The 13,309-nt window shown below is 39.5% G+C and overlaps 1 pseudogene; it reads right to left on the reverse strand.

The window, feature by feature from the left end:
- Positions 1 to 845: 845 nt before the first annotated feature.
- LOC123376967 lies at positions 846 to 3,321 on the reverse strand (annotated as a pseudogene).
- Positions 3,322 to 13,309: the final 9,988 nt, after the last annotated feature.

Below are 13,309 nucleotides of genomic sequence, written 5' to 3' on the forward strand. Positions count from 1 at the left end.
GGTGTTAGAGCATCATAAAAAAAGTCACAAGAATTTTGTACCATAAATAGTGTAGGCAACTTAAAATTCACTGTCAGCTCCCCTTATAAAAGTAAATAAAATGTGTATAAAACCACTAACGATTGGACAGTAAGGATTGGATTAATCTGCTTTGGGATTATGTGTCTAATGATGCAGAAAAAGTGAATGTGGAATTTATTGGACTGGGTAGCGAATATTTATGAGAATTCAGATATATCATTGTGCATGTAATCTTTCCTATGTCGTCTGGACAAGATTAAGAGAAATTCATTTAGTTAATTCATATTCAAGATTATGTCAAAGTATGTGTGAAAGTAAACACTTGGTGCAGGCTATTATGATTGAGAAACCCAAGGGGCCTGTTATAGCACTGACAGATATGAACTGACAAGCAGTGTAGTTGCATGTCATCCTCTTTAAACCATCAGTATATTTTTCTTTCATGGCACGCTCAGTTCAGGCCTTAATATATCTATATCAGCGTTTCCCAAACTTTTTCAGCCACAGAACACTTTTTAGCCCATTACGAAACACTTATAATATTATTTTGTAGTCATTTGGTTTTCAAATAAAAAATTGCATTATTTATGTTCAAATATATTTTATTTTATAAAACAAAGCAAAAATACAAATTTAAACAACCTGAACTAACAATTTTTAACTGGAAAGCATGTATAAAGTAGTACAAGAATCAAGTGCAAGAGTCAAAATTAAAAACAGTGTTCTACTTTAAAAAATCCTGTTTTTATATATACACGAACACCAAACGAATTAGAGTTTTACTAGGAAAATCTATTTTTATAAACAGAAATACAAATTTGGATTTAATGGGATTGGTGTTTCTGCATTTTTCTATCACAAATTCGCTTAATATTAGAATAATGCTGGAAAGTTGAATCCTCATGTCAGGCGCAGCATCAAGTCTATTCCTATATTTGGTTTTTGTTGCAGTATAATACGAAAATCCCGTCTCACACAAATAAGTTGTAGCAAAAGGAAGGAGCACTTGAACTGCATGCAGCAAGCGCGTGCCTGGGGCGGCAAGCCACGGGCGGGGCACCTGCCAGTTGCTGTAAGGGTGGCAGTCAGGCTGCCTTTGGCGGCATGCCTGCGGGAGGTCCGCTGGTCCCATGGCTTCGGCGGCAATTCAGTGGCGGGTATGCCGAAGGTGCAGGACCGGCGGACCTCCTGCAGGCATGCCGCCGAATCCGCGTTACCAGTGGACCGCCCGCAGGTGCACCGCCAAAGGCTGCCTCACTGCCATGCTTGGGGCGGCAAAATACATAGAGCTGCCCCTGACTGCACATTTAGCCACATTATGGAACTGTTCTATTAGGCTGCTCCAAAAATTATTCAGCGGAAAATCCTTAAACTTTTGTTTCAAATCAGAGTCAGAAATTAAGTCAATTAGGCTTTCATAATCGTGCGCAGTAAAGCCAACTGGAATTACAAATGGATTTCGAGCCCAACCATTATCATCAGTAGTTGTAGGAAAATATTCTAATAAAGAGGCCTGCACGTCACATAAGTGCTGTCAAATGGTGCTAGAAACTTCTTCATGGACTGTCGAATTTATTTCAGTCAGAAATTCATGTACTGTAGGGAAGCAGTTGAAGTTATTTTGTTCTACAGAAGATGCCCAGAATTGCAGTTTCTTTTTTTGACAACGAAATTTTATCCATTGTAGTAAAAATAGTCACATTCTTTCCTTGCAGCGACAGATTAATTTCATTTAATTTTGCAAGAATATCAACAACATATGCAAGTCTCATCAGCCACGAGGAATTTGTCAGACAGTCTTTAAATTTTCATCCTGAATTTTCTGAAGTGAAGAATACCAGTAGTTCACTACGAAGCTCAAAAAGCCTCATAAGCACTTTTCCTCTGGATAGCTGTTGTGTATTTGGTTGTCATGGGTTTTGTTACTATGGCAACTGAGTTAGACTATTAAGGGATAGCTCAGCCGGTTTCAACCGGCTGAGTGAGCTCTCTGTGTCTGTAAATAAAATGGAGGTTTTGGTTAGCTGTCTGCTCTCTGGCCTCAAGTGATTGCTTCCTACACCGGCTGCCCCAAGGATATAACAATAGCCACCTCACTTCCGTATGTAAAAGAAGCGCTTTGTGCTGACTACCCATTTCCTCACACAAAATTTTAAATAACCTGGATTGAAGTGGTCGAGATTTGACAAAATTGATAATTTGTACTGCTTCATCGAGCACAATTATCAGCTATGCTGGTATTTTTTTTAACTACAAATACTTGTGTGTGTAGAACACAATGACTCTTAGTGCTTTCTGGTGCCACACTTATGATTCGCGTTACAGCTCCCTTCATCTTCCCGATCATTGCCTGAGCACCATCAGTACATACATCAATACATTTTCCCCAACTAATTTCATGCTTTCTGATAAAATTGTTGATGCAGTTGCATATTTCTTCTCCAGTTGTGTTGCTTTGCAGAGATTCACATAAGGGCAGGTCCTCTTCAATAATATTACTAAATCTATATCGGACAAATACTAGTAGCATAGCAAGTCCTGAAACGTCAGTGGACTCATCTAGCTGCAGTGAATGCTCATGGTAAATTTTCAGTCAGCAAACTAGCTCTTTTTCTATGTCATTGGCAAGATCTTTAATACGGCGTGCAACAGTATTATTTGACAACTGTACAGCATCAATTTTTTTACCAGACTGCTCGCTCAACATGCACGTTACAGTATCTTTCGCACAAGGCTTGATAAGCATTTCTCCAATAGTGTGAGCTTCTCCAGCAAGGGTTATACGGTAACTTACTTGATAAGATGCCTCTATTACACTTTCGTTGTCTGTTTTAGCAATTTTAATAATTGAAAGTTTACAATTTGCAAGTGAGTCACACTGCCTCTTGAAAAAACTTATATCTTTGTCTTTGTATTCAGCATGCTTGGTTTCCAACTGCCTATGAAGTTTAGCAGGAGCCAATGAACTGTTTGCTAGTATTTTGTTGCACACGACACACTGCGCATCAGGAACATCTTTATTTCCAACACACGTAAAACCAAAAGACAAATAACTTTCATCATACTTTAGTTTCGGTCTTTTAACACCTGTTTCTTCTTGTTTTTTGATATACTTCAGTGGAAATTCTTTCACCTTGGATAACTCACTAGTACTAACAGCTTTTTCGGCAACAAAAGACTGCGATTGTTCATCCTCACTTTGAAGTGTCACAATATTTTGCTCGTTTATTTTGGCCACTGTTGAGTACCAGAAGAACTTGCTTTTCGTTTCAAAGTTCCTTCTTTTAGCCACAAATCCATGGTGATTAGGTTTGGTAACAATATTTAGAAATACTGATTTTTGTCAAATGTTGCTTGTCACATATATGTATATTGTTTCGAGCAAAGCTAGTTTAGTTGTGCTTATCGCACACACGGTAAAGACCCACAGGTTTGAACGTGTTGAGTGAATATGTTATATTCACCATGGTGTAAAGAGAATGGTGTGCGCATACCGCTGGAGTTCGCACAGCCTCGAGCGGAAGGGGTATGATGTCATAACTGAAACGTGCCCGAAAGGGGTAGACGTCAACATGCTTGTGTGCCACGTTCTCTTTACACCATGATATTCAATACGAGATCGATCAATAACCGGAAAAAGAGTTTTATGTTAAATTATAGTCATTCAAAAAGAGTTGTAAATGCTTTAAATATGCCAAATTTAAAATTAAAAAAATTTAAAGACCCTTTTTAAAAATTATGATTCTTTCATGGAACACCTATTCACATCATGCGGAACACCAGTATTCCGCAGAACACAGTTTGAGAAACACTGATCTATATAATTGAGCCATACATGGGCATAAGAGGAGGAAGTCCCACAGCTATCTCCTGGGTGTAACCACAGACACGTGAAACACATTTGGTGTTGTGCAAGATGCAAAATGGGTTTTTTTGTGTCCTCAGTCAATATGAGGCTGCACAGGGTCTGTCTGCAAGGACTACAAATGCTTTCCAAGGCTACAGATGTGCTCAGATATCATGGTGATGAGCATGGTATAAATTCTTAGACAGGTTCTTGTGATATGACATCCAAAATAGGCTTAATGGTGTCTTAAAACAGAAATATTCCAACCGTGCAAGCATTGTGAAATGTCTGAAAATACATGGTATTATAGGGCCTATTAGTGTGAATAAATTTTTATACCAGTGACCTGAAATGTGTCTGTGTTAAATATATTACCACTAACAATAGTTGCCTATGGAACTTTCTGTGATAGAAGTTAAAGTTAATAGCGTGAAAGTTGAATGACTTGGCAGGGCACTTTGTTGTTAAGCACCATTTAAAGTGTCCCCTTCCTTGCTGTGGTTAAACTTTATTGTTTTAACCATGATTTAATGTGAAGGGTTTCCTGAGACCAGTATTCCCCCATGTACTATGCTCTGTAAATGATGGATCATGTGGTTTGAGAGCTGAACTGAGCTGAGATGACAAATTTAATTTCTCTATATTACCAACAGAGGGATTTTCATCTAAAATTATAAACTAGGAATTAGGGCTGTCAATTAATTGCCGTTAACTCACGCAATTAACTCAAAAAATTAATCATGATTAAAAAATTGATCGCAATTAATCACAGTTTTAATCGCACTGTTAAACAATAGAATACCAATTGAAATTTATTAAATATTTTGGATGTTTTTCTACATTTTAATATATATTGTATTCTGTGTTCTAATTTAAATCAAAGTGTATATTATTTTTTATTATAAATATTTGCAATGTAAAAATGATAAACAAAAGAAATAGCAAGGAGTCTGGTAGCACCTTAAAGACTAACAGATTTATTTGGGCATAAGCTTTCGTGTGAGGTTTTTTACCCACGAAAGCTTACGCCCAAATAAATCTGTTAGTCTTTAAGGTGCCACCGGACTCCTTGTTTTTTTTGTGTGGATTCAGACTAACATGGCTACCCCCTGATACTTGGTAAAAGAAATAGTATTTCAATTAACCTCATACAAGTACTGTAGTGCAATCTCTTTATTGTGAAAGTGCAATTTACAAATATATATATTTTTGTTACATAACTTCATCCCAAAACAAAACAATGTAAAACTTTAGAGCCTACAAGTCCACTCAGTCCTACTTCTTCTTCAGCCAATCGCTCAGACAAACAAGTTTGTTTACATTTACAGGAGATAATGCTGCCCTCTTCTTATTTACAATGTCACCAGAAATTGAGAACAGGCATTTGCATGGCACCTTTGTAGCTGGCATTGCAAGGTATTTACATATGAGATATGCTAAACATTTGTATGTCCCTTCATGCTTCGGCCACCGTTCCAGAGGACATGCTTCCATGCTGATGTGTTAATTAAATTTGTGACTGAACTCCTTGGGGGAGAATTGTATGTCTCCTGCTCCTGCTCTGTTTTACCTGCATTCTGCCATATATTTCATGTTATCGTATTCTCGGATGATGACTCAGAAAATATTGTTAATTTTAAGCACACTTTCTCTGCAGATCTGACAAAACGCAAAGAAGGTACCAATGTGATATTTCTAAGGATAGCTACAGCACTCGACCCAAGGTTTAAGAATCTGAAGTGCCTTCCAAAATCTGAGCAGGATGAGGTGTGGAGCATGCTTTAAGAAGTCTTAAAAGAGCAACACTCCGATGCAGAAACTACAGAACCCAAACCACCAAAAAAGAAAATCAACCTTCTGCTGGTGGCCTCTGACCCAGATAATTAAAATGAACATGCGTCAGTCTGCACTGCTTTGGATTGTTATTGAGCAGAACCCATCATCAGCATGGATGCGTGTCCCCTGGAATAGTGGTTGAAACATGAAGGGACATATGTATCTTTAGCACATCTGGCACATAAATATCTTGCGACGCTGACTACAACAGTGCCGTGAGAATGCGTGTTCTCACTTTCAGGTGACATTGTAAACAAGAAGCAGACTGCATTATCTCCTGCAAATGCAAACAAACTTGTTTGTCTGAGCGATTGGCTGAACAAGAAGTAGGACTGAGTGGACTTTCAGGCTCTAAAGATTTACATTGTTTTATTTTTGAATGTAAGTTTTTTTGTACATAATTTTACATTTATAAGTTCAGCTTTCATGATAAAGAGATTGCAGTACAGTACTTGTATTAGGTGAATTGAAAAATACTATTTCTTTTGTTTTTTTTACAGTGCAAATACTTGTAATCAAAAATAAATATAAAGTGAGCAGTGTACACTTTGTATTCTATGTTGTAATTGAAATCAATATATTTGAAAATGTAGAAAACATTGAAAATTTTTTAAATAAATGGTACTCTATTATTGTTTAACAGTGTGATTAATCATGATTAATTTTTTTAATCACGATTAATTTTTTTTAATAGCTTGACATCCCTACTAGGAATCTTAAAAGCAGTGTTGATAACTATTTTTGATGTGCAAAAATCCCCCAGTGGCTGTCTGATTTATGAGATCACAAACAATAGGATCTCTGACTCTCTTCCTCCTGCTCTGCTTCCTAGATGGTATGGCACTAAATTCACACATTTCAGTTTATAGGTCCCTGAGGTTTTATTACCTTAATTGTTTCTAATAAACAAGATAAGGAACGTGCTCACCTACTATAAAGTGAATGAAGCACTTTTGCTTCACTGCTGCCAATGAAACCCACAAGTGTGCCTGGAGGGGGCAAGAAGCACCCAACCCCTCTCCCTCCGTCAGAGAAAACGGAGCTGTCTGGCACAGTCCAGAAATTGGGTGGGACCTTCAGGGAAGAAGTTTGACTGGGGGACCTGAGAAATATGCTGATTCTGCTCCTATGGAACGAGGCCCATAAATTAAACCTGTGTTCCCCCTGTGATGCCTCTGAGGAAGGTATTGTGCCTTTCCCTGGGTGTGAATCCCCCCCTCCATGACACAGCATCTATCATAGATGCAGGAGATGCAGACTATACCCTTGTACCTCTGGGCATGAATCAAATCCAGCAATTCAGTTTCCTAAATGCTTTAGGAAGGTAATATATAAAGTCTACGGAAAAGAGGGTAATCTGCAAAAGGAGGAGAGATTATAATAGTTCTTGTAAAAACATTTTAATCCCTTCTATCACTCAGCACATTTCAATTTTGATTATGGCAACTAATGAGGTTGGGAGCTGAGTTTATAGTTTCCCGTTTGTCAGCACTAGATTAATCGTCATCGGAGTATGCCAATACAATGAGGTAAAATTTGCAGTGAATCTTTACAGTCGAACTGATTTGAATTTTCTAAATTCATTACAAAGGGTGCATTTTAAATGTAGTATAAAATTGAGCACGTAATATTGTTTGCAGTGTCTGCAGTTCAAAAAAAGACTTAGGCACAGCTGCAATGTTCCCACGCAAAAGACTGGTCATGTCTGCTTTACAAATCATAGAACTGTGGTATATGGCAGGTTTTATCCTGCCATATTGACAATTAGTTACAACCAAGCTTTGCTATCCCTTGGAGATAGTGACAGATCTGATCTCATCATTTTGGCTTGTAAATATTCTAAATTGTCTCTCACAATAGGGTAGGAGTGATTTGTATCTTTTCTAGTGTAGAATGATTTGGACTAATTAATGGAATTCAGGACATTGCTGACATCTGGGTCCAATAAAAATAAGTGAACACAGAAAATAAACATGCAAATAAAAAAAAATCTGGTACAACATGGTATAAAGTTTAATCCAAATAAGGCTAAGAGCAGCCCTTTCTGATGTCTCATTGATATGAAAAAAAATGTATCTTGGCTGGTAAATGTGCAACAGCTGGCAAGAGTTTTTGCCAAGTCTTATTTTAGATTTTTTAGGGAATTTCTGCTCAGTAAACTGTTGCTCTGATTCCCAAGGCATACTTAGCTGGGGTTTCTGGAACTCCAGATTTTTCTGAGCCTATTGAATTAATACATTTCATTATGGAACTGCTGTCCTGAGAGGGAAAGAATGCACAGTAGTTACTGGGTTGATGCAAATACAGACAAACCTGAGAAAGGCAAGTAGCAGGTCACACTCAGTGAACTTAAAATAACTAATAGAGAGGTGTAAGGAAAACAGGCATGCGAGTCTTTCAGTGATACGTGGTGTGGCATCTCTTATATAGATGGGAGAGTTTGAAAGTTGATTTAATATCCCCTAAATGGTTTTACTGTTTTTTGCTTTGAAATTCTATTTATATGTCTGCTTGGGAATGGGATCCATTTTAGAAAAGTTAGTCATAGATTTTAAAGCCTATAAACTGTAATAGGATCTTTCTTTAAAAAAGCAATTTACTCTCAAAACTGTGCCCTGCAGAGGAAAGCAGCATATAAAACTTGTTTCTGATGAGTCAGAAGTTTATTGCTTCTTGCCATGAACTACTAGTTATTCCTTTTTTCACTTAAGGGGAAGATTTTTATAAAATGATCTCATTTAGTTTAGATCTGTACTTTCAGAAAGTACTGGATAAAGAGTCTCAAGAAACGTTTCTTGGAAATTCATTTAAATTGCTTTGTATATGAGCACCATAGCAGAGATTGAAAACAGACAGAAGGAAATAAACACAGGGTGCTAGTAAAATGAAATGTATCAGGTTGTGGTGAGGTTTCTACAGGGATCACTTATTACATTCATTTGCACCCAGCTTCCTTATTAATGACCTGAAGGAAGGGGTTAGTGCATATTGCTATAACACACAAATGACAGTGTTACCCTGAGTGACTTGAGTGGTCAGCCAAAGTTTGGGGCCCTGCAAAATGTTTCCATTAGAAGGAGAAGTTGATTATATGAGTCAGATATGTTTGTTGCAATCCTGTTTATTGACAAAGAATGTACCAAGTCTTGTTTTGAGGAATCAAACGAGATGGTTTCTTTGTTCATGACTCCAAGACCCTTTCAGCTAGCACTCAGCCCAAAAGCTCTCTCTCAGGCTCAAGTTCTCAATGCTTGTTCAGGCTGTGTCTGGTGCTTCCTTGCAGCCTTCTCTGCCTGTTTCTGGGAGTTTCTCTTGCTTCTCTCTCTCATGTACAGCCTTCTACTAAAACTGCTCTCTGTATCATGAACACTAAAACAATACCCAGCCATGCCCCTCTCCTACATGGTTCAAATTCCTGAGTGCTCTGCATGTGGCTTTGTTTTGGGCAGTGGCATGTGCCTGTGTTTGGCCTGAAGGCCACTGCTGTTTCATAAAGAGCTGAACTGTGATTAAAGGAAGGGCAAAGCTCCCTCCCTCCCCACCAAGGGCAGTGGGTCCACCCATCAGCTTCAGTGACGTTTTGCCCAACCCACAACTACAATAAATTGTGAGGTGCTGTCAACAGAAATGAGGTCACTTCCTGTTTTTCTCTTCATTATGAATGAAATTAATCTGCATTCAAAAGGCTCACACAAGGGGTGAAATCCTAGCCCCACTGAAGTCAATGGCAAAACTCTTGTTGATTTCAATGGGGCCAGAATTTCACCCAAGCTCTATGCTTCACTTAAGGGCTACTTAAACTCCACTTTGAAGGCTTAAGTGGGATTATGTGGTGAATAACCTGTGCTGGCTGGCTGCACAGAGGTGAATTTTGTTTTATAAAAGAGGGTGGTAAAGAGCATTTTCTATGAAGCGTCACTGACTTGAAAGCTCTTCCTGCCTTGGGCTGACGGAACCTAAATGTGTTAAGCTGCTTTGCAAATATACTACAAGGCATATCTTTTCCCCCTGAGTTTTTGGTGAGGGCATGGGTTGTAAACGAAGGGATGACTGGACAGAAAGTATTGATTATTATTTTGGAATCTCGTCAACTTTGGGGTTTTTTTTTAAATTGAAGTGGCCAGATTGTCTGCATACAATGGGATTTTTGTTAGTTTTCGCTGTTTAAATTTTTTACAAATGCTTCAAGATTGGCCTACGAGGCATTTTAGAAAAAGCCGAATTATAAACAAATGATGTAACCTTGTCTGTATATTTTTTTCCTTTTCTCTCTGTTACAAAGCAATAAAAAAACCCTTTAAATGTACAGATATGGACAGGAAATAACAAAATAAGATTAAATCTGGAAAAATGTAAGCTGACACATCTGATGACAAAATAAGTCAAAACACAGATATTCAATGGCAGGGAGATAATTGGAAAGCAGTAATACCAGAAGAGTAGCAACATACGGAAAATTAGAAAGGCGTTTCCAATGCAATATAATAACTTAGAATCATAGACTCGTTGAATAATGATATCTTATAGCTCACCCTGGATGATCCCAAAAAGCTTTGTAGACCCCATATGCAGCAATCACATCATCTACCAATAGGGAGCAATCATCTTGGGGATGTTGTTAAGGGAGTTGCAGGGAGAGTGCTATGTGTTTTGGTGCCCTGGGCCACTGCTGCTGGGTGGTGCTGGAGGGGGAGTGCCCTCAGAGGGGCAGCTCTTTGCATTCCAAATGCTCTCCTCGCTGCTGAGATGGTTGGCAGGGGGCTTGGCCAGACTGGAGCTGTGCTGTGTATTTGGTGCCCTGGCCCCTGCTGCTAGTGTGAGGGTACCCTTACAGTGGAAGACCCATCCTGAGCACTCTTGACTGTTGTCTAGGGGCAGCTCCAGCAATATCTACATTTCATGCCCTGTGTGACCCAGGATTAATGCTGGCCCTGAGCAGCTGGTTAACGGTACCAGGACCTAAGGACAGTGACAATTTCCTTAGACTGTAACAATGACTGAGTTAGGTAGGTGAGCAAAAAAAAACCAGTGCAAGAACGTCTGGGGTTCTCTCTCACAACCAGAGGCTCATATTGAGCTGTTTCACTGCTAGAGAGATCCATGAATATAACTCATTAATTTTAGGCTTAAGAGAGGTTCTACTATGACACCTTTTCAAAAAATACAGACTGATCAGTCATATTTTGGGTGGCAGAGCTTTCCCTGAGCGTGAATATGCTTAATTTGGTAGTCATACAATCACTATCTGCCTAAACACACATCTAAGGCCACTGGTATGGAAACAGCATCATGGGTGGACCTCACATACACAATTATTCTATGCTACTCCCCTCCATTTTGGTGAGTTAACTGTGGAGAGACTGGGTTAGTGCTACTGGCAGTGCAAGTGGCCCCCAGAAGTGTGTCTAGGTGAGGGCTTTGAATTGCCCCAACTCTCAGTCTACTGGGAAATAACTGTAGGGCAGCATAGTGGGTGGGCACAGAGACACCTTTTCAACTGTTGAGAAAGATGCTATACACACAATGTTCCCCAGACTCCCGGGAGGAATAATGAATTCTGTTGAACAGCCATAATAGCTCCCTGGCTAATTTGGAAGCTCAGGTTGCTTTGCCTCCCACAGCACTCCACAATATACAAAAACATAGCCTCGTTCTAGTCCTGTGTTAATTATAGGGAGCAACCTGCTGCCCACATAAACTAGCAGCATTGCACATTATTGCAAAGATAGGATAACTCCTGAATCGAGCTGATCAAAGAGCATGGATAATTATTTCCAAACACGTTATTCACTGATTGACAGGAAAAAAACTGGAAAGTAATTTGGCAAATTATCTTTGGCTATTGATGGAGGCAGCCAAATAGCGGAAAATGTTATTGGGGAATAAATTATTCAACAATGAATGAAAAACATAATCCATACATTAGTCATGATTATTATTTAACTAGCTTTATTATGAAATATTTTTACTAAATGGAGGAAGAACAGGTGTTTCCAGGGAGGCCACTGTATCACAATAACACACTAAATGTAGGTCAGAAATTAGGGTTGTTTCTCATAATGAGGGATGCAGAGAAGTAGCTGACTAATCAGTCTGGGTTCCCTTTAGGAGAACTTGTTTATGTGGCTTTTGCTATAGACTGAGTAACTGCTCCCTGCTTTATCTGATGAACATACCAAGCCTATTTTCTCCTGTGTTCTACAAGTTTTGGATCCTTTCAATGGGTTTATTCCACTCCCTTTGTAATCTGTTAGTTTTGCTGATTGTGGACTCAAGGCACAGTGTCGGGGGAATTTCATACACAACAAATCACTTTCTGATGTTATATGTTAAGAAATAACCCTGGCAACTAAAATTTTCCAAAGCCATCTTTGCTCTCCTGACTTCTTTCCTAGTTTAGATTATCCAATCCACTTACCCCAGTTTCTCTCAAAATACATAGGCTACAGCTACACTACAGCACTTCCAAACTATCTCATGGGACTGGGTAGCTCAGGGGATTAGTCATGCGCCATAGGGTTAGAGTCTAAGCAGCACTCGGTTTTGTATGGTGTGTGTAGCTGCACTGCTGTAGAGCTTGTGCTGGAGACACTCTAAACCAATGGGAGGGAACTCTCCCTTCGGCTTAATAACTCCTGCCTCCACTAGCTGTCTACTCTGGCACATAGGTCATGTAGTTTATGTTGCTCAGGTGCCTGGACTATTTACACCCCTGAGCCACATAACTTATACTGAAGTAACCTGTAGTGTACACAAGGTCATAATTTATCAGTTTTAATGTCCACACTGTGCTGATTTCTCATTTCTTCTCGTTCAAGTATGAAATATTCTGTGCTATTTCAACTTCTTGGGGCTACCTTGACATTTTTCATGTTGCTCCCTGAGGCTAGAGAGCAAATATTATTGCCAATGTTTATATCCCTAACATTCCAATGTAACCTTGCTGTACCAGTCCTTCAGGGTACACTAGTCAAAAATTGATTTACACTTTCTTTTGAGATGGGCAGGGGTGCGGGGGGGGGGAGGTTAATTAGGTGATCCTGCTTAGTGGCACTCCTTACAACTTGTCACCATGAAAAGGACACACATAGAAACACTTCAGGTATTTTTCAAATAAAGACTATCTCACGGAACTGGATAGCTCAGTTTTGTATGCTGAGTGCCACAAAACGAGGATCTCCCTGATTCTCTGCCCCAGCCTTTGCCCTAGCTCAGGCAAGGGCTTGCTCTAACTTGTACCAGCTGTCAGTTGTCTCCAACAGACCATTTGTGGATAGCGAGAGTGCATGGCAATCTGGCCACTCCTCCTTCTGCCCTCGACATACCACCCACCATCCCTGGCACGAAACCCTAGACCTGAGTCTTTGCAAAGGGAGGCTATACTCCATTCCTCTTAGCTGCCTGAGTGTCACAAAAGGAGCAGGCCAGAAAATCTTACTTTCAAATTGTTGATTCAAATGTAGCCCTGGTCACTATGCTACACAGCAACTAAACCCCCGTCTGGTCCATGCCAGCTGACTTGGTCTCCCAGAGCTTGGGCTATGGGGCTGTTTCATTGCTGTGAAGACTGCTGGGCTTGGACTGGAGATCAAGCTCTGGGACCCT

Source organism: Mauremys mutica, chromosome 1 (assembly GCF_020497125.1).
Source record: "Mauremys mutica isolate MM-2020 ecotype Southern chromosome 1, ASM2049712v1, whole genome shotgun sequence".
Taxonomy (NCBI): Eukaryota; Metazoa; Chordata; order Testudines; family Geoemydidae; genus Mauremys; species Mauremys mutica.